At 42.4% G+C, this 27,030-nt stretch overlaps 1 protein-coding gene and 1 long non-coding RNA gene across 4 annotated transcripts in view; both read right to left on the bottom strand.

The window, feature by feature from the left end:
• Nucleotides 1-27,030, bottom strand: part of POU2F2 (POU class 2 homeobox 2) — a 216,477-nt gene that overhangs the window by 109,826 nt on the left and 79,621 nt on the right. The gene's annotated exons all lie outside the window — the stretch shown is intronic.
• The window catches only part of LOC130293804 (uncharacterized), a 48,977-nt gene continuing 28,424 nt past the window's right edge, over nt 6,478-27,030 (bottom strand). The window contains exons 3-4 of the long non-coding RNA XR_008848293.1: nt 10,317-10,381; nt 6,478-6,502 (exon numbers count right to left, since the gene is read on the bottom strand). This is a non-coding gene — a long non-coding RNA (uncharacterized LOC130293804). The remainder of the gene's footprint in view (nt 6,503-10,316; nt 10,382-27,030) is intronic.

The raw sequence follows: 27,030 nt of genomic DNA, 5'->3' as shown, positions 1-27,030 counted from the left end.
ACAGGCAGAGCATCAGTCCAGGGAAGGATGCTCTGCAGGATACCGATGTCTTCTCCACCTCTCGGATATGCATTCACCGGCTAAAGTCTTTTTTGTTGGTATTTTCTCTTTTGCTCTCCTCCTCTCTCTCTGGAGCCGGTTAATTTTACAATATGGCCCCCACGCATCCAAGGCCCCCCCCTGCACAGCAGCACACACTGCCTGCGAGTCCCGGCTATTCCATCTTACACTTCACAATATCTCCTCCTCTCTCTCTCCCCCTTCTCTCCCTCCCCTCTTCCTTGTCTGATGACAGCTGTATAAGCGACCCCTTCGTCCCTCACAGACCTCCCCCCTGATGCCCAGGTTCCCCCCTCCCTTTCTGGCCACCTCTCACTCCCCCTTTATCCCCCTCCACTCTGTCCACTGTTCGCCCCCCCTCCTCCTTCCCGAGGTCCATTCCATGCACACAAAAGGAATTATTTCCCTTGGAATAATGGAGATTTCCAAGAGAGAGCAGGGACAGAGCACAGGCTAAATGGAGGGGCTCCTCCCCCAGCCATTGGGCACCCATTCAATGCCAAAGGGTGTAATGTAATGAACTACACACCCCTCACTGAAGGGGTTAATGTAACCCCTCCTACATACATACAGAACATGGTGTAAGGTGACAGGTGACACTCATGGGGGTCTCGCACTGTCTTGCTATCTCACAATGTTTCATACTGGGCCCTGCTGTCTCACATTGTACCCTGCTGTCTCACACTGTTACGTACTGTGTCACGCTGCTACGTATTGTCCCATGCTGTCTCTCACTGGCACGCACTGTGACACGTATTGTCCCATGCCAGCTCTCATCCTATCTTACTTCATCCCTTGCATGCAGAAGCATATGGATGTCCCAGTCTTTTCCCCCCTTTACTCTGTCTTCCCCCCAATATCTACACTTCCATAAAGTCCACTTAAATCTTCACCAACTCTTCCACTGTTTTCTTTTCCTTCATTAAGATTGACTTTAGAAGACATTACAGATAGAAGGACCCTTCGGATATGATCGGTGTACTCGGGATAAAAGTATTAGACGTTTTATATTAAGCGTCTCATAAGCTGTCTCCTTCTTCTTCTACCATATTATTGAACCAGGACCTTCACTTTCTTACTTTCTTGTAATGTTCTGCAGATATGTCGTCCTCCTCTCCCCTCTTCATCTCTGTCATCATCTTTTGTCATTTTATGTCTGTTTCCGGCTGGTTTTCTCTGGAACTTTTGATAGCTACCTGTTCTCGCAGGTTTCTTCCAAAATAGCAGCATCACACCTACCTGTGACTGTCCATCCATGATTCCGGTTCCCAACCCTCTCTGCTTGTATGTCCTCCATTAATGCACCTGTAACATTCCATGTCTTCCATCACCTTTGTTGCTTTAATTTGCTAATACCTGCCTACCCTCCCAACTTATCAAGGTGCCGCTTCCCTAATCCTTATTCACATTTCAAATACCCCCCTCACGTCATTATTTTTCACCCCTATTTTTATCTCTCGCTGCCCCCCCCCCCCCCACACCTTCCAATATCTTTTCATTGCTTCCCTCTCATTAGCTCTCCCTTGCTTTCCTCTCTCGGCTGCCTCGTTCCCTCGCTCCGCTCCTCAGCGTGCAGGGACGGGAGTTAATTCATTACAAAGTACATTTGAGTTGCTAAAAAGAAAATCAATTCTTTCATCGAGCGGCTGGTACGGAGTGATTGAGGGGGAACGGGCGGGGGGGACTGGAAGGGAAGGAGTTAAAGGGACCTCAGCACATCTGACATTCTGTGTCACAAAATGATGGAAGCCGCATGGATCGATACTGCATCCCCTCCCCCCAGACACGGCTCTCTGCCTCTCTCTTACCCTCTGTCTCTCTCTCCATCCCTCTTTCGCTCCTTTTTAGTTTACCTGTCTGCTGCCATACCTCTTTCTTTCTCTATATCTGTCTTTCCTGCTTAATCACAAATACTTTTTATATCTGTTGCTTCCTAACTCTAACATATACCTGTAAAAGATAACTAGTAGCCTGTGGCTCTCTGTCTTACATCTCCATCTTTTGCTGTTTGTACTTTCTGCTCTGTATTATAATACTTCTCCGTCCTTCTTCAATTTGTGTACCTTTCTTTACCTCCGTTCCTGGCATTACTTAGCAGTCCTCGTCTTGCCACCTGTCTCCCATTACCTCTCCTTACACCTTAGTCCACATTTACTACATCTCTTACCTGCCTCTGTTTCTACTTGTTCACCAGTCCTGACTCTATACAAAGCTCCCAGTGACCGTTCACATCTATCATCAGAACTGCATCAATTCCATGATATTTTACCTCTAATTCTGCTTCTTTTACCCCTATTTGCACAGATTTGTGGCTTGTACTCCTACCCTCGCCTTTTTCCATTTTCCTTGGAATTTTAGCCTTTGAAAGTCACTTCTGCTTTAAGCACAACTCAATTTTTACAACCCAATAACACAATCTATTTTTTTACTATAAAAGCTGGATGCTGCAATATGATGCCGAGGTCTAATAGTCCTAGTATAAAAGTACACGTCTTCCATTCAGTGGTTCAAAGAAAATATGTATAGAAAATGGTGTTAATAATAAAGGAGAGCAAAAACTCAGTATATATTTGTTATAGTACATCTAATAATCTGGAAACGCTCACTGGACATTTAATAGCAAAATGAATTATTACGAAATAACCGAAATCTGTTTTTCCCTTTTCCCCAGTTACGGTATTGGTAATCTAAATTACAAACAACCTTGAATGTACAAAGAAAAGTCTTCTAATAAAAGTAAATTAGAATGTCTGCCAAATATGGCACTTCTCGTATTTACAATCAGACATTTACCAAATTGGTCAATTTAAGTCTATGCATATCAGTAATGTAAAAATAAATGAGAAGTTTTACAATATTATTACAAAAAGGATCAGGCAACAAGGATAGAATAAAATTTAAAAAAAACTTTGAAACGGTGAACATTTTAAATTCCTAAATAATCAAGAGAACTACAAAATAAGGTATTAATATGAGGAAGAAGTTAGAAATGTTGGTTATTCAGAGTGAAATATAAAATATGAAGAAAAAGAAGAGGTAACACAGGGAAAAGACATTAAAAGCAAGAGAAGTTAAAATAAATAGAATAAGAGGAGGCATGAATTTAAAGCTAAAATGGGTGACCTTAAAGAAAAGCATTTACAAATAATGGGGGAAAGCAGCTATGGACTTTAGACAAACATATAAAACGCATTTAGATAGGTATAAAAAGAAAAAAAAAAGGGACAAAAATACAGATTTGTTTTAATCTTTGTGTTCAACCACATATATAGGGTTTTTTATGATATATATAAAGCATCAGGGACAGCAGGAGAGGGGGAGGGGATGACCTCAGTGTCAAAAGATTTTAATAACATGGACACTTCTATCTAGTCTCCCTTTCCAACCGAGCCGTGAAATGGTACGGCACAATAAGTGAAGGCTTAAACAGAGTATTTAGCAGCACATATATGTACTACAAGCTCACGACCCACATCATTTTTAATATACATATGTGTGTGTGTGTGTGTGTATATATATATATATATATATATATATATATATATATATATATATTCGTGTCCACATCGGATTTATAGAATGATTTCTCCATATGCAGATTTACATGATTAGCGAAAAAATAAAATAAAGGTAGTTCTACATTATAAATAACTACCTTTCTAATCTAAATAGCAACATAGGGATCATGTATAATGATGCTGTATATAAAGTCGGCCCATAAAGGCACATATATGAGGTTATAAAATACATAAATAATTGTCCCCATAGTTTTAGCAGGTTTGACTCTTCTTGTATATCAGTGAATATAAACAGAATGCAGTAGACAGCACGTCTATGTCTATTGTATAGCTGTATCCTAAAGTATACTTTCTTTATGTAACTTGTATGTCTAAATTTTTATGCAGTAGTTTATAAGCACTTTAGCATCTAGATATTTATTCAGGAATATACTACATATTATTGATATTACAGTTATTGGTGTTTTGCATCCTAACAGTCAAAATATAGTCATACTGATAAAAAACTTATACTGTCCTACAAGTGCTTAACTTGTGCTTACACCTGTGCAGAGGGAAGTAAAGCAGGTGCACTCATATACATGCCGTAAAATCACTAACACATTCATTTATGCAAGGCAAAAAGTCGAAACAAAAGACTAAAAGTTGAATATACAGAGGCAAAAATAAGAGAAAGGGGAGGGGTGAGAGGGGGACACAGAGGTGACTGAAGCCATCTCATCTATCACCCCGCCACTGTCCAGTGTTTTCACATAGCCCTTTTTTGTCTTAAAAAATTATAATAATAATAAAAATAAGATATGTATTTCACCCTAAGATAGGGGACGTGTAAAGGAACCCGCAGAGGGGTCTGTGCGCGTGGATAGTGCGTGTACACACAATGACCTAACACTAATTTTCACAAGTCGCTGCGTGCAGTCCCTGAAGACACAATGAGGGTGAGCAGTAATCATTAACACACAGGCACACACTCTGCAAGGGGCTTCAGGATGCATCCCATTGTGTGGGGTCTAATTCTTTTCTTATCCCATCACCCCGGCGTGTACACACACAAAGGACAGAAACATAGAGCAGCCTGCACACAGCCACACTGCTCTGCCTAATGCCCGGCAGGGGATGGCCAGCACTCAACGGGTTAACCCCTTCCCTGCCAGAGGGGCTAGTCCCCTAACAGAGAAAAGGTTAATTGAGGGGTAACCACTGAGCTTTTGCGCAACCTCTGAGTTATGCTATAAAAGACAGTATATATAGATACACACACACACACACATATATATATATATATATATATGTGTATATATATATATATATATATATATATATATATATATATATATAGAGAGAGAGAGAGAGAGAGAGATATAGATAGATATAGATATATATAGCCTCGGTGTGTAATTATTCTCATCAAAACTACAGGATGTATCCACAATTTGACAGCATGTGCTACATTACCTGCTGCTACATATATTAAGGACATTATAAGCACCGCGCTGTTTTAAGACTTTTGTAAATATCATCATATGAATTCCTGCAAGCGTAGCAGTCATCCCAATATATGACAGCAACCGATTAAGTGTAACACAAAGCATTAAACCTGCAACAAGAGAGACACACAGATATTTATGGCGCAACAGAAAGATAGATTATTATCAGTTACAGATTGCATGCGGAATCAGGGAGATACACTCCAGTCCATCTGTTCACAAAGTCATCACCCTACACAATATGTGCAATGTAAAAAGATTACGATATTTCTAACTATCACTGTACAATTTAAAGGATCATCCGAGGCGCATACCATACCGCCATTATAGAGGACATCAGACCCACCGGTGTGTGTAGTATAAATAAGGAAACCGTGTTTCTAATTGTGTATTCTGTATTAAAATAGGAGATAAAAGAGAGGAGAAAAGAGGCAAATTTACATCATGAAGTTTTACAATTTTTGCCATTTGCATGAAGTTATTAAATTGTTCTAAACTTTGCAAGGATAGGAGATGAACTCTTTAGTTATGAGCAAGATGTGAAAAGCATCAACGGTGCATATTCAAGTGCTAGCCTGTAGGCCAAAATCCTCTTCGAGCAGTGGCTCAGCTAAAAGCAGTAACTTATTCCATACATAGTAAATTCTGAACAATGTATTTTACTTGGGTACTGTATTCTTTTACATATCAGGTCTATACTCCTTCCCCATACAAAAGCCTATTAAGCCGTAGACGTTGGCTATTTCTTTATTCTGTATTGGCCATTTCTGTTTGCCCAGAAGCCGACCAATGACTGAAAATCTATTCAAAATTTGATCAGCTGCGTTGGGTATTTTCAGCTGTTACGTGGTTGTAATCTGAACTTCATGGTATGAACGACCAATGGGAGGTTCTAAAAAAGCATGCTCTGTATCCGACATGCTTGCACATTGCCGTAGATCTCTATGGGGGCATTGGAGAAAACTGTAGTGGTAAATTTGTTGGCAGATTTCCATCTAATGTCTACGGTTAGCTTTAGGTCTGTATATTAAGAGGCCTTTACTGTTGGCAAAACCCGAATTTGCTGCTATCCACAGTATTTGCTCCTGAGGCTTTGTCAGATGGGTCCACGCTGAAGTGATAAACTGTAGATCTGTACGTATTTATGCACTTTCGACTAAGGCTGCCTGTGATATATCGCATCTAAGTACTTTTCTGGGAGTCCATGGCCTAAAACAACTAGAAATATCTGTGCTTAATTCTACAGATTTCTACATTGTATCTAACAATAAAATGACTAATATGCAACGTACCGGTGTTATTTAAGGCTTTTATTTTCTAGGGAACATGCGTAGCCTTCATGTCATTTCTGCAAGTGCAAAATCGCTCGATATGCTTGTAGCAGCAAAAAATCTTCTGATAACAGGGAACATTTATATCACTTTACTGGGAGATAACCTGAATGAAAAACACAAAAGTAACAAAGATCAAAGACTTGTCTGAAACATCAGAAATAAATGGGATTGGTGGAAGGGATATTAAAAAAATGAGGTCATGAAAAACCAGATGGCGACTAGATATCAGGTGAGAATTGGCGCGTGTGAAGTTTGTGCTGGACTGAATATATACAAAAATTACTTGGTCTAATGGGTTAAACAGGGAAGCGTCTAGAACATAACTACCTGCTGAAATACTATATACTGCTATAGTATATAGCTAAGGAGGAATTTATATGTTAGGTTCTCATTGCACCAACCAAAGACTGTGTGTCATAAAAAAAAAAACACAGACTCGTGTGACACAGAGAGCATTGAGGTTCCTAAGAGTTATACAAGAAAGGCTGAGGACAACGACCCTACAAGTTTTATTAGGCATGCCGATTATATGGGTCCACGGCCCCAGGTTTCTATAGGTCAGAGAATATAAAGGAGGTCAGTGAGGGATGCTGAATCTGTGTAAATGACCATGCACTCTACATACAATGACTGGATATTCGTATAATAGCCGTAATAAGGTTAGTAAGGGTGGGAAAGATCATTCTACATTAAAGATGAGACATTGGAGGCTAGGAACCTTCAGGGGCATTGAGCTGTATTGTGAAATGCAAAATGAAAAAAGACCAGGGGAGGGGGGGGGGGGGGGGAGATAGGAGTTGTTGTTGTTGTGGACAAAGATGATGACTACTGCATAAGGTCTCTGTGTGTCGCCTAAACTGCAGCGGGTTTCAAGATCAGCTCAGTGTACAAGCATTAGGCTTGGTATATTAAGTGTACACTTTATGCTGAATAATGAGATTTGGAAGGCTCAGTGGCCATGAAATAGGGACTTGCACGATTCTGTAAAGAAAGATATAGACTCCATGATTCGGAAAGCTTGCTCTTTATCGGTCAGAACTGTGGGAGTGAGAAAGCCAAATTACAAAATAAACTGGAATCTGAAATTTGACCACTATTCACGTACTTTTAGGTTTTCTTCTCAACGCTTTTATTTTTAAAGCATTTATTGATAAAATGTAATCACTAAGAGGATCCGAAAATAAAATATTCAGCTCATATGAAAAACTTTGGAATAATAGGGCAAAAGTGACATATACAGTGACTAAGGCAGTGCTTCCCAACCAGTATGCCTCCAGCTGTTGCAAAACTACAACTCACAGCATGCCCGAAGTTGTAGTTTTGAAACAGCTTGAGGCAAACTGGTTGAGAATCACTGGACTCCCCACCGCCACCGTGTTCATAGTTTCTGGTGGATTCTAGAAATACAATACTTAAACCTATGAGATATGAAGATCATATTTATTCCTTAAAACATTTCTGTTCATTGGTTCCTTCACCTGCTTCTAGACATAAATGTTAAGGGCTAGTTCACATTGTCGCCATAGCTTCGCTAAAGGGAGCTCTGTTGGCCGGTCTGTCGGAAGGACAGTCGTTGAGCAGAGAAAAAAATATTGCATGTCCAATTTTCTTTTCTCTGCTCAACTCCTGTAAAATACTGGACACCGGACGGTCCCCATGTAAGTCAATGGGATCCGTCTGGACCCGGGGGTGTCAGTTGTTCATGGTCCATTCGGTGCAAAAAAAAACAAAAAACGGACCCTGATCGGGTCGGAGCACAACGGCTATATGAACCTAGAATGTGAATTGTAGAATCTAAAGGCTTTTCCAGGGGAAGATAGGAAAATCTACATGCATAAAATAAATGAAAAAATAAAAACTTAAAGAAAACCTGTCATCACTTGCCTAAACTACAAGTCATCCGGGTGGCCCTATTGGCTTCCACCTTCCCCGTCGGCCTTGATTATTAGATATCTCCCTATCCAAACAAATCTATCAATCAAGGCTGGTGAGGTGGGAAGAAGCCACCAGGAACCACCCCAATTACTTCTGGTTCAGGCAGCATGAAAGTGATGATAGGTTTCCATTTAAACGTATATGCCAATAGATGTACATTGTTTTCATAGCAGTGATAACAAAGGGAAAGATTTATCAAACCCTGTACAGGGACAAAATGGTGCAGTTGCCCGAAGCAACCAATCATATTACTTGTTTAATTTTTTTTTAAAAGGCCTCTATAATACATAACGGTACTTACATTTAAGTACATAACAGTACTCACTATAAACACAACTTAGTGGTAAAGGGGTACTCCTGCCAAATTTTTTATTTATTCTATAAGCCCAGGCTGCCACCATTAAAGAGGTACTCCACTGGAAAACATTTTTTTCATATCAACTGGTGCCAGAAAGTTAAACAGATTTGTAAATGACTTCTATTTAAAAATCTTAATCCTTCCTGTACTTAGCTGCTGTAGTTCTTTTCTTTTGAATTTTCTTTCTGTCTGACCACAGTGCTCTCTGCTAACACCTCTGTCCATTTTAGGAACTGTCCAAAACCTCTCCTGCTCTGGACAGTTCCTGACACGGACAGAGGTGTCAGCAGAGAGCACTGTGGTCAGACAGAAAGAAAATGTAAAAAGGAAAAAACTTCCTGTAGAGCATACAGCAGCTGGAAGGATTAAGATTTTTAATAGAAGTAATTTACAAAGCTGTCTAACTTTCTGGCACCAGTTAATTTAAAAGAAAATGTTTTCCAGTGGAGTACCCCTTTATAAAATAATAAACTTTAACTTATCTTCCTCCACTTCCCCTGCTGCCGCAGATATCAGTCTCCTGTCCTCCAGCCCCGGTCTTCTTCCTGGTTTTGGGGCCAGACACATCACACTGCCACTCAGCTAATGTCCCGTCACAGTCGGGCACCAGTAAGAAGGCCGGGCCCAGACCAGTTATATGACACCACCGCTCAGTGTATCTCCGCCCAAGGCGGGACATCACTGTAGCCGGCATTTAGATGCTTGGGTTTCTGCTGGCGGAGGCCGAACGGGAAGAAAAAGGGCAGGTAATTTTCGGGGGGGCGCACACCGCAAATTTCAAGGAACCATGGATTAGATTTTAGTTCTTTTATTCACATAGACAGCGCGTTTCGAGAGCGGTCTGAAAAAGAGAGTGGACCGTTCTCAAAACGCGTTGTCTATATGAAAAAAGGAACTAAAATCTAATCCACGGCAACCTGATCCTTAAATTGTGCGGTGAGCGCCAGGAAAATTACCTAGCTTTTTTCTTCCCTGTTCGGTCACCGCCAGTGGAAACCCAAGCATCCTTCAGCCACCCTCCCCCGGTGGACTCTGGTCCGGAGGCAGCCCACACTGCATGTTCTATGCTACTATAGATGTTGAGCTCTGAGCCCAACATCACCAGGTACGTGAGTAATCGACAACCCTGATTTACCATCTCACCCCCGGTAACAGCACAAGGCAGCACCTTCCCCTGTCTGCTTCTTTTTGTCTTTGCATATATAGGCATTTAGATGAGCACAGTGGCAGAAGGTAAGTTAGAGTTTATTATTTGAATGGCAGCAGCCAGGGCATATAGGATAAATAAAATCTTTGGCCGAATACAACTTTAAAATATTTTGTAATTCTTTCTTCTAAAGGACAAAAGATCTGAAAGGAAAGGTATAATTATATATTGCAAGTATCTTTTGGATGGCCTATCAATTACTGATCAGTGGGAATAAATAAGACTAACCTACAGTACCAAGCATGGCCACCCATATGAATGCATTGTTGAACAATAAATGGGCCCTTTCATTTCGCTGATCTGGCTAAAGGACCCCTACCAGTCAAAGGTCGGTGGTATATCTGTCCAAGGATTTTTTTTACAGTTAAATGTGGCCAGGCTGGGGGAAAAACTATTTTAAAAAAAAGATGTACTCACCTGCTCTGATCCCCTGCCGTCCTGATGGTGCCTGGTCCCACTGTGTAGAACATTCTGGTTTAAGTCTAGACACAAGAAAGTGCCCCCAGGACACCAATCAGTTTCATAGACAATTTATGCACCATTTTAAGGATAAAGGCCCAGATTTATCAAACTGTGTGAGAGAAAAGTGATTTTCCCCCAGCGACCAATCACAGCTCAGTTAACGAGCTCAGGTTAAGTGAAAGCTGAGCTGTGATTGGCTGCTGTGTGAAAGTTTGTTTGATAAACAAAGTTTGATAAATCTGGGCCAAACACTTTATGTCCCAGCTAACAACATCCACTGGTAATTAGTCATACCTTTTTTCTAGATTAGTTGAATTTCACACCTTCTTCCCATATATCCCTTAAGGTATGTGCAGGTGATAGCAGTAGAATACCCATATACAGAGCTTGTGCCAATATCAGGCAAACCTGGGCAGATGCCAGGGCTTGCTGGGTTTTGGGGACATATGATGATCAGCAAGAGTAAGGTAGACAAGATGTTGTCACCAAAGGGTCGCTATACACATAGAGATGGCCTTGTCCAGATATTAGCCAAAGCACAGAACACCTGTAGAGAGTGTCAACTACATACATTAAATACTGCCAATGATTTCCCAGCAATACCAGCTGTTCAGTCACCAGGGAGTCAGCCTACTGCCCTTAAATCAGTGGTCTCCAAACTGCAGCCGTTCAGATGTTGCAAAACTACAACTTCCAGCATGTCCGGACAGCCAAGGGTTGTCTGGGCATTCTGGGAGTACTGGTTATGCAACATCTGGAGAGCCATAGTTTGTAGACTACTGATTTAAGGCTATGTGCTATGTATACTATGTGCTTGGTTTTTCACCTAGTTTGCATTTGTTTACTAGTATTACTAGTATAAAACTTGAGCTTTAGTTTTTGCAGATGAAATAGGTAAAGACAATTAGGATAATGTAAACTATACCTTCGAACCAGCTCTCAAATCCTCATTCCAGCTGTGAAAGTTGTTTGTATAGAGGCACAAGAAGCCATTGCTTCCTCCCTGTCTGTGTACTCTTATGGCTGAGCAACAGCACCGGCCCCATTCTCTACCTTTTCAGCAACGCTGCGACCCAATGCGGCTCTGTTCAGTACGGTTAAGGGTTAAGGGCTGTGGGCTCTGTGGGCTCTTGGGCTAATCAGATCTTGTCATCTCCCGAGTGAGGACTTGTTTAAACAGAGATTTAGAGCGGGAATCAATAGGAAATTTAAAAATCAATGTGGTAAGTATGAGAAAATCAATGCTCTTTAATCGCCTTGCCGATTCCAAGTCAAAACAATTAGAAGCGAGGAAGTGCTCCACGTGTTCCTGGGGCCGGCAGCCTCCATGCTGCGATCCCCAAAACAAGAATTCAGAGGGGGGGGGGGGGGTTAACCTTAGTTAATCTGGGGGGGGGGTTTCTTCTCTGCTACGAGAGAAGAAGGAAGACTGGAAGGAACAGCAGAGAAACAGAACAGAATGAGGAGAGGAGGAGAGGTGGGGAGATGTATTAATGTGAATGTCAGGATAGATCAGGCTGCATGAAACGTTAGAGGACATGAGGTGTAAAGTAGGCATACTAAAATAACCATGTATGCACGCGTGTTGGGGTGAGGTTGAAAATTGGTTGAACAAAAAAAATGCAGTGATGATCCAGGCAATCAAGAGAAGGTTCATATGTAGTACACGTAGCCTATAACTCCTTTGTAATGTTTTCCATCAATAATCCTATTTTAATGGTGTGAACGTGACCAATACAGAAATCCGCCATTACTCAATGTGGACAGCCATTAACCCCCAGTTTACGTCATATAGTGATTCCTTTTTAACCATTTCTCAAAGCTGCTCTAAGCCAAAGCTCCGTTTAGTTATCCATACACATGTATTATAACCTAACCAAATGACTTAATATTATATATTGTTTTCAAGTTCAACTGTTCATAGCACTGAATTATGTGGTGCATGTGGTGTCCACATGTTCTTGTATCATGTATGTACATGTTTGCATGTGTGCATGTGGGTACACAGAATATATACGTCTATGTGAACATGTGTTTGTGTGTTTGTACATAGGAATATGTCTACATGAGCATATTTATATGACCACATATACTTAAATCTCTCTGTGCATGTATGTAGTGTGTGTACTTATGCCGGTGTATTTGTAGGTCTCACTTTGCGAGTGTTTGCATATATACATGTGTGGATATGTGTATTTCTGTTACCAAAAGGCTCTTCATGTTATACATTGCAGACAAAAGAGGCATAATAAGAAGGATCAGGAATTGTTGTGGGATTTAAGGATGTACAGAACCTGCTATGACTCTATGTAACATTGCATTTAAATCCTACAAATCCTGACAATTGTCCAAGACCCAACACAATAATCTCTTTTTATTTTGGGTTGCTGAACAATAGCACATTACAACATACCAACATGCGTTTCAACTCCTCCTTATTGCACCATAAAACCTCCTGATATAAATCTTTATATCACACAGCAGGGTGCATTATAGTACACAACTTACCCTATATTTATTGCTATAATTTGATAACATTTTTCCTAATAAACCATAGAACAACTATTACACTAGGAAAGAAATAGAGTCTTTATTCTGAGTACATCATTTTGTATTAAGATAGTTCTCCATTCTCTTAAATGGAGATGTGCGGAACAGCTGGCTGTAGGTGTTTTCAAGAGGTTGAAACCCACTTATGACAATGTTATGGCGATATGTGATAACATTCCTAGATGGTAATAACCCTATAATACTTTCTCCACTTTCCATACACCCTTTGGCCTCATGCACACAGCTAAGCTTCATGCCTGAACAATGGCACATCAACGGTGGCACATCAAGGCTGTGTAAGTGTTGGGCCACTATGGCGGCAGATGAAGACTGCATGGAGCCTGTATGGAGGGAGACCAATAGTCCCGTAATACCTTGAGCAGCATCATATTCTATAGAAATATCTCCATAAAACAACATCCAAATAAACATGGCATCATTCCTCAGTAATTAATAGGCAACTCTGATAACCAACTTCCCTATGCCTCCATGCAGATCCATTTATGTATCAGAAAAAGCATGGGTGCAGTATAACTTAGGTAGGGGACTCTAAATAGAGCCCTGAACGTTTGTGCTGGAAGCCTACAGGAGGCTAGAAACACAGACAGGCCAATCAGGGACGATCTTTAGGGTCACATGATTGTGACTATAACATTGCAGTCATAAGTCCCCAATGATTACTGTCAAAACTACTGGTGCAAGCTTGTGGAAGCCCTAACTATTGACTGCTTATCCCATTGCCATCATACTCCACAAAGTCCTGGATTAACTAGAGAGTCCTGGATTCAAGGCACTGCTCAGGGTAATTTTTGGTCCCTGATATATGGGCCCTGTTATGGGGTCCCTGCTACAACTTCTACTGGAGATCCCGTGATTATCTGTGCATATGGTCCTATGGCAGCCACACTATGGAGATGCAGTGTATGTTATGCAATGACCTATGACTTTTACAGGGCCTATGGCTGTCAATGTAATAAGAGTGCGGTAATGGCCACCACTTGTGATGTCCCAGTACGGGATATCGTCCTGTACAGTACTTAGGCCCTGTCAGGTTGAGTCCCTCTGTGTCCTAGGGGCTCTCCTGCAGAGTCTCCCTCATAGTGTTATATTTATTATGTATTAAGGACCTTTGAGTTAGTCACATGATAATGTGGTCACATGTTCAATTCACATGTTTGTTACCCAGAGAGCACCAGCTAACCAGGTGATCTGCAGCTTGACTTATGGGCTCCTTGCTCATCCCGCCCTTTATAAGGAAGGGAGGAGCTGCAATCTGCCTCTTTTGTTCTATTAGATCCTGAGGTCAAGTTCAGTCCAGACATCTATGAGCCAGTGTCCAGCACTGGGCATTTGCGCGGGATGCCTGCTGGTCGATATCAGGTGCGTGGCGGGGACAGGTACGCCCTGGGTCCTTAAGTACCAGGGTGTCAAGGCGTACCTGTACGCCCTGGGTCCTTAACATGTTAAAGGGCCAATCACCCTCAGTCTGCCAAGAGGCTCAGCCCTTAGGAAAAAATGGTGGACTAAGATTAAAGCAAATGTGGATGTTGAGACTGCTACCTTCTTTGTCTCTTTTGCACTGGATTCACAAAGAAGCGTAACAATCAGTCTAAAAAGACTTCCTATGTCCAGCATCATCAAGTCTATCTGATCCGCACCAAGATGATAGAAATCCTGGACCTGAAGGAAGTTGTTAACACACTGATCCCAGGCACCATAGTCCAAGAGATCGAAAAGGCCTGTGAATCTATCTATCCTCTCCATGACGCATCTGTTCAAAGATGGCAAACTGCAGCACAGTGGCCGGGTCCACAGGCATCTACCGACATGCCCAGGCCTACTCCTGCTGTTGAGGAGGTTTGGCCTGACCATCGGGCACCAACAGAAGTACCCAGGCCTACTCTGATTGCCCCAGGGGTTTGGCCTAACCAGCGGGTACCAACCAAAGGGCCTCAGCCCACTCTAACTGTTCAGGTTTGGCCGGACCAACAGGCACCAACTGTCATTCCCCCAGTGGCGCAAGCTGCTGCTGTACAAGTGGTGGTAACTGTGAGTCCGACCATCACTGAATCACATTTGTCCCATGTCTCATGGAACACACATGTTAACCCCATGGAGGGTGCCCAGTCTCGTGGTCCTAGGTATATGTCACAGCCTAGAAAACTGTTTGACCAATGAGGTTGGAATGGAAGAGTACCTACATAAAAGAAATGTTTATTTGTGTACTCCTGTACAGTAACTTCACCAGACTTGGTCTTATGACTAACTGACTGCTGTGTGCAAGCACAAATTTTGTTGTTCCAGGTTTCTACAGCAATGTTTAAGCACAGTGCCCGATGAACTTGTCAAGAAAGTTTTTGCAGTTACCAATTTCGTAAGTGTTGTGCCCGGCTACGGCTGTGATTCTCAGGAACCTGAACTCTATAGTGTATCTGGACTACTGAGCAATACATGGACATCTGTGTAAAGATGCCATAGTAATATATTTTGCTCACCGTAAAGCACAAGGGAAATGTTTGCGGTCCTGCACTATATTTGCTGTTGTGTAATAAAATGTATATAATTTGTTGTACATCACAAAGTCAGTGTACCGTATTCTCTGATATCTGGTAGTTTTCTTGTAGGGGTTGTCCTGAACTAATCGGGAGAAGCAACATTTCACCCCATCACCAAAATCATGTACAGTCAACAGTAAAGTCATGTACTACACATAGTCATAAGTAAGCATAAAGTACACATACAGTCATGTACACATGTTTCATGTACAGTAGGACTATAACACTCACAACCACACAGTCCATACAAATGTCATATGTCTAAAATGTCAGATAAGATATTTCTTCTGTCCTCGTGCTCAGGATACTTTGCTGAAGGTATTCCTGTTACCCACAAAAGCACACAACAAAAAGTCAAAGGTAACAAAATGTCAAATGTTATCTAAAAAAATTTCTATCATAAGAAAATGTCTAGCATAAAAATAACCAGTGTTCTGGGGACAAGTGTGTAATGCAAAGGCACCCCAGTAGCCAAGGCATTGAGCAGAAAGCCTCCGGCAACCCAATCAGCCAGTATCATGTATAGAATATTATATGCATAGTCAAAAGTAATATGTATAGTCAACTGTCATAATATGCATAGTCGGATGTCATAATATGCATAGTTAACTGTCATAGTATACAGTCTTCGCCGTAAATGTTGGCACCCCTGAAATTTTTTAAGAAAATTGAGTATTTCTCACAGAAAAGGATTGCAGTAACACATGTTTTGCTATACACATGTTTATTCCCTTTGTGTGTATTTGAACTAAACCAAAAAAGGGAGGGAAATAAAGCAAATTGGACAATGTCACACCAAACTCCAAAAATGGGCTGGACAAAATTATTGCCACCCTTAACTTAATATTTGGTTGCACACTCTTTGGAAAAAAATAACTGAAATCAGTCGCTTCCTATAACCATCAATAAGCTTCTTACACGCTGGTCGTGAGCGCTCTGTCAGGTTCCCCCTGCCTGCAGGGCTGGGATTCGCATTGCGGGACGAGCCCGCATGCGAATCCCAGCCCGTCACTCCCCTCCCTGACCTCGCAGCCCCGATGCGCGTGCCCCCGCCTCCTAGGGCGTGCACGCGCCGTAGCTCTCACTCTTAAAGGGCCAGTGCTCATTAAGTCAAGTGTCTATACATGCACCCTGGTCCTTAAATATCAGCTCCTCCCTTGGTGCCCTGCCGGATCTTTAGTTGTCTATTGCCATTGTGAAAGTTCTGTGTCTCTGTTACTGTGTACCTGTTCCTTGCTACCTCCATTTTGTTGACCAAGTGTGCTGCTGCCATTTTCTTTTTTTTTATATGTCTTGTACTTGCCACAGCAGCGTGCACCCGTGTATTGGGCTAGGTGCTGGCTACATTTTTGTTTCATTTTGTGTTTGCTGTGCAATATGGGGGGGGAGTGGCTCCCTCTGTAGCCGTGCATCCCCTCCCCTATTTCACAGGAGGTGGTTTTGGGTTGTTACTGGATCCAGCATGTCGCCCAGCCTGAGGTGAGTGAATGTTAGGGTACCATCCTATATGAGGCCACCTCCACGTGGTGGATGGGGGACACGTTTTGATCAAAAAGTGCGCTAAGAGCCTCCATTTTGTTGACCAAGTGTGCTGCTTCCATTTTCTTTTTTTTTCTATGTCTTGTACCTGTTCCTTGCTACCTTCTTACCCTGCACCTGTGTTCCCGCCCTGACCTACTGCCATCTTGCCACATCCTGCCAGTCTCCTTCTGTGCCACGCCACCTCCCAGCTACCTGTGTGGACGAGTCGTGCCAGAGGTAGCGACCTGGGTGCCACCTGCCGCAGCAAGACCATCCCACTTTGCGGCAGGCTCTGGTGAAAACCAGCGGCACCTTAGACTCCGCTCCCTGGCATGGCTCACGTCATCATCCACCCAGGCCCAGAGGATCCACCACTTGCTGTGACCATAACAGTAAGATCCGGCCATGGATCCCGCTGGGGTGCCTGTGCTAGATGTCTCGGATCTTCCCACAGTCGATGCTCAACAGTCGCAGCAGTTAGCCCATCAGGCGCAGCAACCGAATCAACTCACTGCCATGGTGCAACAGCTCCTTGCCATTCAGCAGCAGCAACAGCAGCAGCAACAGCAGCAGCAGCCACCTGTTCCTGAGCCTCCTCCTGTGTCTGCAGCTTCTCCTGGGACCAAGCTTCGTTTGTCCTTGCCTTCTAAGTATGACGGAGATCCCAAGCTGTGTAGAGGCTTTGTGACACAGTGTTCTATCCATCATGAACTCATGGATCTGTTCCCGACGGAGCGTGCTATAGTGACGTTTGTTATCAGCCTACTGTCTGGAAAAGCTTTGGCCTGGGCTACTCCTCTCTGGGATCGTAGAGATCCGGTCTCCTTGAACCGGTCAGCCTTTCTTGCAGAATTCCAAAATGCATTTGAAGAACCCGTGCGAGCCTCCTCTGCCGAGACGGCTCTACTGAACCTCTGCCAAGGGAGCTCCTCCGTTGGCGACTACGTGGTTCAGTTTCGCACTCTTGCCTCTGAACTTTCTTGGACTGACGAGGCCTTGTGTGCTACCTTTAAAAAATGACTTTCCTCTCGAATCAAGGATGCTCTCGCTGCACGAGAATAGATGTGCGTTTTTCAGAGAGGCACAAAGAACTTCCCTTGGAAAAAGAACCTGCCCAAACACAGCGATTACCTCATCTGGTACCCGTGTTCCAACATCCACCTCTACTGTCTACATTGCCTCCTGCCGAAGATGCTATGGAAGTGGACTGTTTCCACTTAACGCAGCAGGAAAATTCCTGTCAACGCAATGAGAATTTGTGCCTATATTGTGCCAGTCCGGAGCACTTTCTCAAAGACTGTTCTATACGTCCTCCGCGTCCGGGAGAATGCTCTCAACTTGGACAAGTAGGAGTGGCTTCCTTAGATGTTAATATTACCTCTCCTCGCTTGAGCACCCCAGTTCAAGTATTTTCCTCTGCCAAGTCATCTTTTATCGCTTCTGCTCTTATGGACTCCAGTTCCGTTGGTAACTTCATTGGTGCCTCCCAGGTCCATAAACTCCGTCTTCCAGTGTCTCGTCTTCCCAAGCCCTTCTACATCTCTTCTGTTAATGGACACAATCTGAACTGTAAGGTGCAATTTCGCATTGGAACCCCTTGTCATGTAAGTAGGAAATTTGCATAAGGAAAAAATTTAGTTTTATGTGCTACCACATTGCACTTCGGAGCTTCTTCTTAGTCTTCCTTGGCTTCAACGTTATTCTCCACAACTTGACTGGAAATCTGGTGAAATCACTTGTTGGGGCCAAGATCACTGTCTTGTTTCCCCTGTGATATTTTCTGTGCCTGTTAAACTCAGACATAAAGTCTTAAATTGGGGACATTCTTCCTTGCCAGTTGTCACCTTAGAAGATGGAAGACTCCAAGACAGAAGCCTGCAAGTCCCTTACAGCCTTTGCCCATTCCAAAAAACCCTTGGTGTTATGTAGTGGGGAACTTTTTGAGTTCCAAAGAAGAGGGGAGACCAAAGGGAGGGAGTACTGTAACATCCATGCTCCGGCCAGACACGCTAGCTGTGAGCGCTCTGTCATGTCCCCGCTCGTACGCTCCCACATGCGAGTCCCAGCCCGTCACTCACCTCCCTGTCCTTGCAGCCCCGATGCGCGTGCCCCCGCCTCCTAGGGCACCCACGCGCCGTAGCTCTCACTCTTAAAGGGCCAGTGCTCATTTAGTCAAGTGTCTACTCCTGCATCCTGGTCCTTAAATATCAGCTCCTCCCTTGGTCCCCTGCCTGATCTTTGGTTGTCTATTGCCATAGTGAAAGTTATTTTTCCGCGTATGGAGTGGTATGAGGGCTAATTTTTTGCGCCGTGATCTGACGTTTTTAGCGGTTCCATTTTTGCATTGATAGGGCTTATTATAAATTTTTTCATGATATAAAGTGACCAAAAATACACTATATTGGACTTTGGAATTTTTTTGCGCGTACGCCATTGACCGTGCGGTTTAATTAACGATATATATTTATAATTCGGACATTTCCGCACGCGGCGATACCATATATGTTTATTTTTATTTACACTGTTTTTTTTCTATGGGAAAAGGGGGTGATTCAAACTTTTAATAGGGGAGGTGTTAAATGATCTTTATTCACTTTTTTTCCCCCACTTTTTTTGCAGTGATATAGCTCCCATAGGGACCTATAACAATGCACACACTGATCTTTTACATTGATCAGTGGTTTCTCATAAGAAACCACTGATCGATGATTCTGCCGCTTGACTGCTCATGCCTGGATCTCAGGCACTGAGCAGTCATTCGGCGATCGGACAGTGAGGAGGCAGGTAGGGATCCTCCGGCTGTCTTGTAAGCTGTTCGGGAATGCCGCGATTTCGCCACGGATATCCCGAACAGCTCCCTGAGCTAATTGGCATGCGTTCACTTTAGACGCGGTGTTCAACTTTGAACGCCGCATCTACAGGGTTAATAGCGTGCGGCACCGCGATCAATCCCGCACGCTATTAGCCACGGGTCCCGTGTTATAGATCGGGAGCGGACTCATGACGTACGCGTACGTCATGGGTCCTTAAGAGGTTAAGTTGTGTTATACCATAGTCATAGGTAAGTTGTTATTCTCTTTAGAATGCAGAAAATCTACCAGAGCATGTATGGACATTGATACAGAGACTCTATTGCATTATTAGTTTACGTTAAACAACAGCCTGGAGATGAACATTGGGTTACAATGCCCCAGGACAGCATTCGGCCCCAGGGCCGCTTCGATCCTCAAGCCTGACTTTTGTTGAGGGCAACTTCTGTTAAGTAGGGGGGTTTGTGATGTCCCAGTACGGGATATAGTCCTGTACAGTACTTAGGCCCTGTCAGGTTGAGTCCCCCTGTGTCCTAGGGGCTCTCCTGCAGCGTCTCTCCCATAGTGTTATATGTATTATGTGTAAAAGACCTTTAAGGACCTTTGAGTTAGTCACGTGATAATGTGGTCACATGTTCAATTCACATGTTTGTTACCCAGAGAGCACCAGCTAACCAGGTGACCTGCAGCTTGGCCTATGGGCTCCTTGTTCAGCCCCCCTTTATAAGGAAGGGAGGAGCTGCAATCTGACTCTTTTACTCTCTTAGATCCTGAGGTCAAGTTCAGTCCAGGCGTCTTAGAGCCAGTGTCCAGCACACCTGGAGGCCTCAAGCCTAACCTACAGCCACATGCCAGTAAGTCAAGTGATCTCTGTCTGCTGTCACTATCTTCAGTCAAGTCAAGTCTATTATAGTCAGCATGACTGTCCTAATGTCTGTCAAGTCACTGCAAGTCCCAGCAAGCTGCAAGGTCCCCTCCGTGTTACTGGCCAACTCTCTTGGATCCTGGCCTAGGTGCAAAGGCTGTACCTCAGTAAAGCTACCATTAACCCTGACCATTAACCCTTGGACTCTTATTTGCCCTGCCTAACTAGGACTAGCGGTACTCCCGTTCGGGTTGGTTATTGGGAAAACCACACCCTGGCGTCACGAACATTTAGGGGTAAATACCATCTGCCCCTGGGTTATAACATCTGCTCCATACACCGCACCTTCACACCCCGCAGCTCACCACACACTTTTATGGGGCAATCTTTGGCCTTCACTATTATGGTAAATCTTTAGCCATCATTGTAGTGGCTGTCACTGTTATGGGGGTCGATTGCTATCATTGTTATTGGTGATCCATTGCTGTCACTGTTAAGGGAAAATCTATGGATGTAACTGTTTGGGGGTTTATGGCTGTCACTGTAATGGAGAGATCTTTGGCTGTCACTGTTATGGGGAGACCTATGGCTGACACCAATGGGTCTGCATTCATATGTGTTGGTATAGAAGCAGATGCAAATGGCCACAGATGCGATGTGCCCAATATGTCTCAGCAACATGTCTCAAGAAATTGTGCAGTTGTCAGGTGAAGGTTTTCTATTGTTTTGGGCTGGATGAAATATTCCAGCTGATTTAAACTACTTTCAACATGAAAACATTATGCATAACTTGTTTCTTTGTTTTGTTTTTCTATGAAAACTTTTATGAAAATGACTGAAAAATAAATAGAAAGCAATGCTAGTGACTTATTTTATGTAATGGGGAGTTATTGGGAAGTATTCTATGATTTAGTTTAGAAAAATATTTATAGGCAAAAAAGGAAAGCAAAAGTTCTCATAGGGCAATATGTTATATCACAGGTGTGGATAAAATTATGTAGTAACCCCAATGGGGAACTGCACACCTTTTTAGGTTGTATAAGAGACACAACCGCTTTGTATGTGTGAGAAAGATGGTGCAGCCTTCCAAGTATCAGCACTGGCGCAACCAGCCGAAGTGTAGCAGTGGGTCTGTGGTTGACATGCAGAGAACCACAGTATTATAATGTAAAATGATAAGTTACATGAGCTCGCATGTGGTCAGATTTCCATAGGTGTAGTTCCTTAACCCCTTAAGGACTCAGCCCATTTGATTAAATTTTTACATTTTCGTTTTTTCCTCCTCGCCTTCAAAAAATCATAACTCTTTTATATTTTCATCCACAGACTAGTATGAGGGCTTATGTTTTGCGCGACCAATTGTCCGTTGTAATGCCATCACTCACTTTACCATAAAATGTATGGCGCAACCAAAAAAATACTATTTGTGTGGTGACATTAAAAAGAAAACCGCAATTTTGCTAATTTTGGAAGGTTTTGTATTCACGCCGTACAATTTACGGTAAAAATGACATGTGTTTTTCATGTGTATTATGATAACATACTTTTCTATTACTGTTGCGCTTAAAAAAAAATCGCAAACTTTTTAACCAAATTAGTACGTTTAAAATCCCCCTATTTTGAAGACCTATAACTTTTTCATTTTTCCGTATAAGCAGCGTTATGAGGGCTGATTTTTTGCGCCGTGATCTGTACTTTTAATTTATACCATATTTGCTTATATAGAACTTTTAATCCATTTTTATAAATTTTTAGGGGAATAAAATGTTATAAAACAGCATCTATTTTGACTTTTTTTTATTTTTACGTTCACGCCGTTCAACGCACGGTATCGTTAACATTTTATTTTAATAGTTCAGATATTTACGCATGCGGCGATACCAAATATGTATATAAAATATTTTTTTAACACTTTTTGGGGGTGAAATAGTGAAAATGGGACAATTTATGTTTTTATTGGGGGAGGGGGTTTTTCACATTTTTTTTACTTTATTTTTTTTACTTTTACACTTTAATAGTCCCCATAGGGGACTATTTATAGCAATCACTCGATTGCTAATACTGTTCAGTGCTATGTATAGGACACAGCACTGATCAGCATTATCAGTTATCTTCTGCTCTGGTCTGCGGGAAGGCAGATCAGAGCAGAAGACGCCGGGAAGGCAGCGGAGCCAGGTGAGGGGACCTCCGTCTGCTGTGCTGGATGATTGGATTGCCGTGGCCGAGGTGATCCGATCATCCATTTTAGTGACCGCCATGCTGCAGATGCCGTGATCTGTATTGATCACGGCATCTGAGGGGTTAATGGCGGACATCCGCGAGATCACGGGTGTCCGCCACTACGGGCGAGTCCCTGACTGCGATCAGCAGCCGGGACCTGATGTGCATGATCCGGGCATCGCTCCAATGCTCGCGGTTATGCTTAGGACGTAAATGTACGTCCTGGTGAGTTAAGTACCACCTCACCAGGACGTACATTTACGTCCTCTGTCGTTAAGGGGTTAAATAAAAGGGCCAGGGCTCCAGGGTCTGGGGCAGTGTAAGCGGTGGCTAGCAGTTTAGACAAAGCAGAGACAGGCTTTCCAGTAACCATCATATTTGAGGGTATCCTTATAAGAATAAAACTCCCAATTATGCAAGTTGAGTCTGTGGTAAAATTATAAATAATACTATATCTGTATGTGCTGAGCAGACTGTATAAGTAAATACAGTACAGTAAAAGCAGGTGATATATTCTCCATAAGTTCAGAATAGATATTTGATTTGTATTCGAATTGTAAATCTTTTATTTCTTACAACATGCAGCTATGGCAGCCCAAGTTATGAGACAAACCTCACTGTACTGTGACAGTGAAAGCTTATCTTAGTCTAGTAAAACTTAGCAGCTGGGTGTCCGGTGACCGCTGGGTCCCTGGCCCTGCCACATCCTGTTCTTTCAGCATACTTATCGCAGAGCACTATGCAGAAAGCAATCACAAAGCCATAAGCTGATGTGCTATCCAGCATTTTCAACAAGGTCTGGAACCTGTACAAAAAAAATCTCCACTCTCCTCTAGTCAAGTAAGTTGTCAAGGCTGCACTGAGGTTGTGTCTATAGTGACATATTGTCACAAGACACTGTTGTCTAAAAGTGCACCTCCAGTTGTTGTTGAACCTTAAAAAAAAAAAAAAAAAAAAATACATCACTGTGCACTGTAGTAATTTTTCAAATGATAGCTTCCCAGTCTCCACAGCATCCATTTCCAGCACGAGACCCAGCAACACAGAATCACCTTATGATGGGTCTCACACTAGAGATGGATGCTGTGCAGAGTGGGAAACTTCATCCCCTTCATCGCATAGTTATACATGGCAGGGAACATGGAGAACAGCTCCTTGTTCTGGCATTTGGGCCAGAATTTCAAATGCTGCACGATTTTACAGAAAATCATGGAGGATGCAGTTATGTTTCATCTATAGTGACTTAATGTCCAGCAGCCAAAGGACATACAGTCATGGCCGTAAATGTTGGCACCCCTGAAATTTTTCAAGAAAATTAAGTATTTCTCACAGAAAAGGATTGCAGTAACACATGTTTTGTTATACACATGTTTATTGCCTTTGAGTATTGGAACTAAACCAAAAAAGGGAGGGAAAAAAGCAAATTGGACATAATGCCACACCAAACTCCAAAAATGGGCTGGACAAAATGATTGGCACCTTCCCAAAATTGTGGAAAAATAAGATTGTTTCAAGCATGTGATGCTCCTTTAAACTCACCTGGGGCAAGTAACAGGTGTGGGCAATATAAAAATCACACCTGAAAGCAGATAAAAAGGAGAGAAGTAAAAAAGGAGAGAAGTCTTTGCATTGTGTGTCTGTGTGCCACACTAAGCATGGCAACAGAAAGAGAAGAAGAGAACTGTCTGAGGACTTGAGGACCAAAATTGTGGAGAAATCTCAACAATCTCAAGGTTACAAGTCCATCTCCAGAGATCTAGATTTGCCTTTTGTCCACAGTGCGCAACATTATCAAGAAGTTTGCAACCCATGGCACTGTAGCTAATCTCCCTGGGTGTGGACGGAAGAAAAAAATTGATAAAAGGTGTGAACGCAGGATAGTCTGGATGGTGGATAAGCAGCCCCAAACAAGTTCCAAAGATATTCAAGCTGTCCTGCAGGCTCAGGGAGCACTAGTGTCAGCGCGAACTATCCGTCGACATTTAAATGAAAGGAAACGCTATGGCAGGAGACCCAGGAGGACCCCACTGCTGACACAGAGACATAAAAAAGCAAGACTATATTTTGCCAAAACGAACTTAAGTAAGCCAAAATCCTTCTGGGAAAACGTCTTGTGGACAGAAGGTAACGCGCATCATTCTACTGTTTACCGAAAACGGAATGATGCCAACACAGAAAAGAACACAGTACCTACAGTGAAATATGGTGGAGGTTCAATGATGTTTTGGGGTTGTTTTTCTGCCTCTGGCACTGGGTATCTTGAATGTGTGCAAGGCATCATGAAATCTGAGGATTGCCAACATATTTTGGGTCGCACTGTACAGCCCAGTGTCAGAAAGCTGGGCTTGGGTCAGAGATCTTGGGTCTCCCAGCAGGACAATGCAAAAAGCACCCAGATATGGATGGCAACAAAGCGCTGGAGAGTTCTGAAGTGGCCAGCAATCAGTCCAGATCTATATCTCATTGATCACCTGTGGAGAGATCTTAAAATTGCTGTTGGGAAAAGGCGCCTTCCAATAAGAGACACCTGAAGCAGTTTGCAAAGGAAGAGTGGTCCAACATTCCAACTGAGAGGTGAAAGAAGCTTATTGATGGTTATAGGAAGCCACTGATTTCAGTTATTTTTTTCCAAAGGGTGTGCAACCAAATATTAAGTTAAAGGGGTACTCCGGTGGAAAACTTTTTTTTTTTTCTAATGAACTGGTGCCAGAAAGTTAAACAGATATGTAAATTACTTCTATTAAAAAATCTTAATCCTTTCAGTACTTTTTAGCAGCTGTTGGCTACAGAGGAAAATCTTTATTTAAAAAAAAAAAAATTGTGTTGTCCACAGTGCTCTCTGCTGACACCTGATCCCCGTATCAGGAACTGTCCAGAGAAGGAGAAGAGCACTGTGGACAAGACAAAAAAGAAATTCAAAAAGTAAAGAATTTCCTCTGTAGCATACAGCTGCTAAAAGTACTAAAAGGATTAAGATTTTTTTAATAGAAGTAATTTACAAATCTGTTTAACTTTCTGGCACCAGTTCATTTAAAAAAAAATGTTTTCCACCGGAGTACCCTTTTAAGGGTGGCAATAATTTTGTCCAGTCAATTTTTGGAGTTTGGTGGCATTATGACCAATTTGCTTTTTTTTCCTCCCTTTTTTGGTTTAGTTCCAATACACACAAAGGGAATAAATGTGTGTTTAGCAAAACACGTGTTACTGCAATCCTTTTCTGTGAGAAATACTTCATTTTCTTGAAAAATTTCAGGGGTTCCAACATTTACGGGCATGACTGTATATGAACACAATGCCATATTTCATTTATATTTTTTTTACATGTTCTAGACTCTGGTTCCATGAAAACCCTTTTATTAAAGTAAGTGGCCAGCAGGCTCCATAACAAAACCCTTAATAGCTGTTTAAAGGGGTACTTCGTTTTTTTTTATTAAGTGGTGTCAGAAAGTTAAACAGATTTGTAAATTATCTCTATAAAAAAATCTTAATCCTTCCAGTACCTATCAGCTGCAGTATGCAGTTCTTTTCTTTTTGAATTTCTTTTCTGTCTGAACACAGTGCTCTCTGATGACACCTCTGTCCATGTCAGGAACTGTCCAGAGAAGGAGCAAATCACCATAGCAAACCTATCCTGCTCTGGACAGTTCCTGACATGGACAGAGGTGTCAGACCACTGTGGCCAGGCAGAAAAGAAATTCAAAAAGAAAAGAACTTCCTCTGGAGCATACAGCAGCTGATAAGTACTGGAATGATTAAGATTTTTGACTAGAAGTCATTTACAAATCTGTTTAACTTTCTGGCACCAGTTGATTTAAAAAAAAATAATAATAATTGTTTTCCAACAGAGTACCCCTTTAAGCAATAGGAACCAGGGACAGATTGGCTTTAAGGGAATCAAAAGATTTTCTAGAAGGCCAGGTCAGAGCCTATAGAGATGGTCTATTTGGGAATTGTAGTTTTGCAACAGATAGAAGCACACTGTTTGGGAAACACTGCTCTAATATATGTAGTTAATTCACTATAACCTATTAGGGCCCATTTAGATAGGCCAACTAGCTGCAGGATACAATTGCCAGTCTTGATCAGAGCTCATTTACAAAGGCTTCACAAGGTTCGATCACTGGATTGTTCATGCGACCCTTGAATTA

This window comes from Hyla sarda, chromosome 10 (genome assembly GCF_029499605.1).
Source record: "Hyla sarda isolate aHylSar1 chromosome 10, aHylSar1.hap1, whole genome shotgun sequence".
In the NCBI taxonomy this organism is placed as follows: domain Eukaryota; kingdom Metazoa; phylum Chordata; class Amphibia; order Anura; family Hylidae; genus Hyla; species Hyla sarda.
This window is presented reverse-complemented; position numbering and strand designations above follow the sequence as displayed.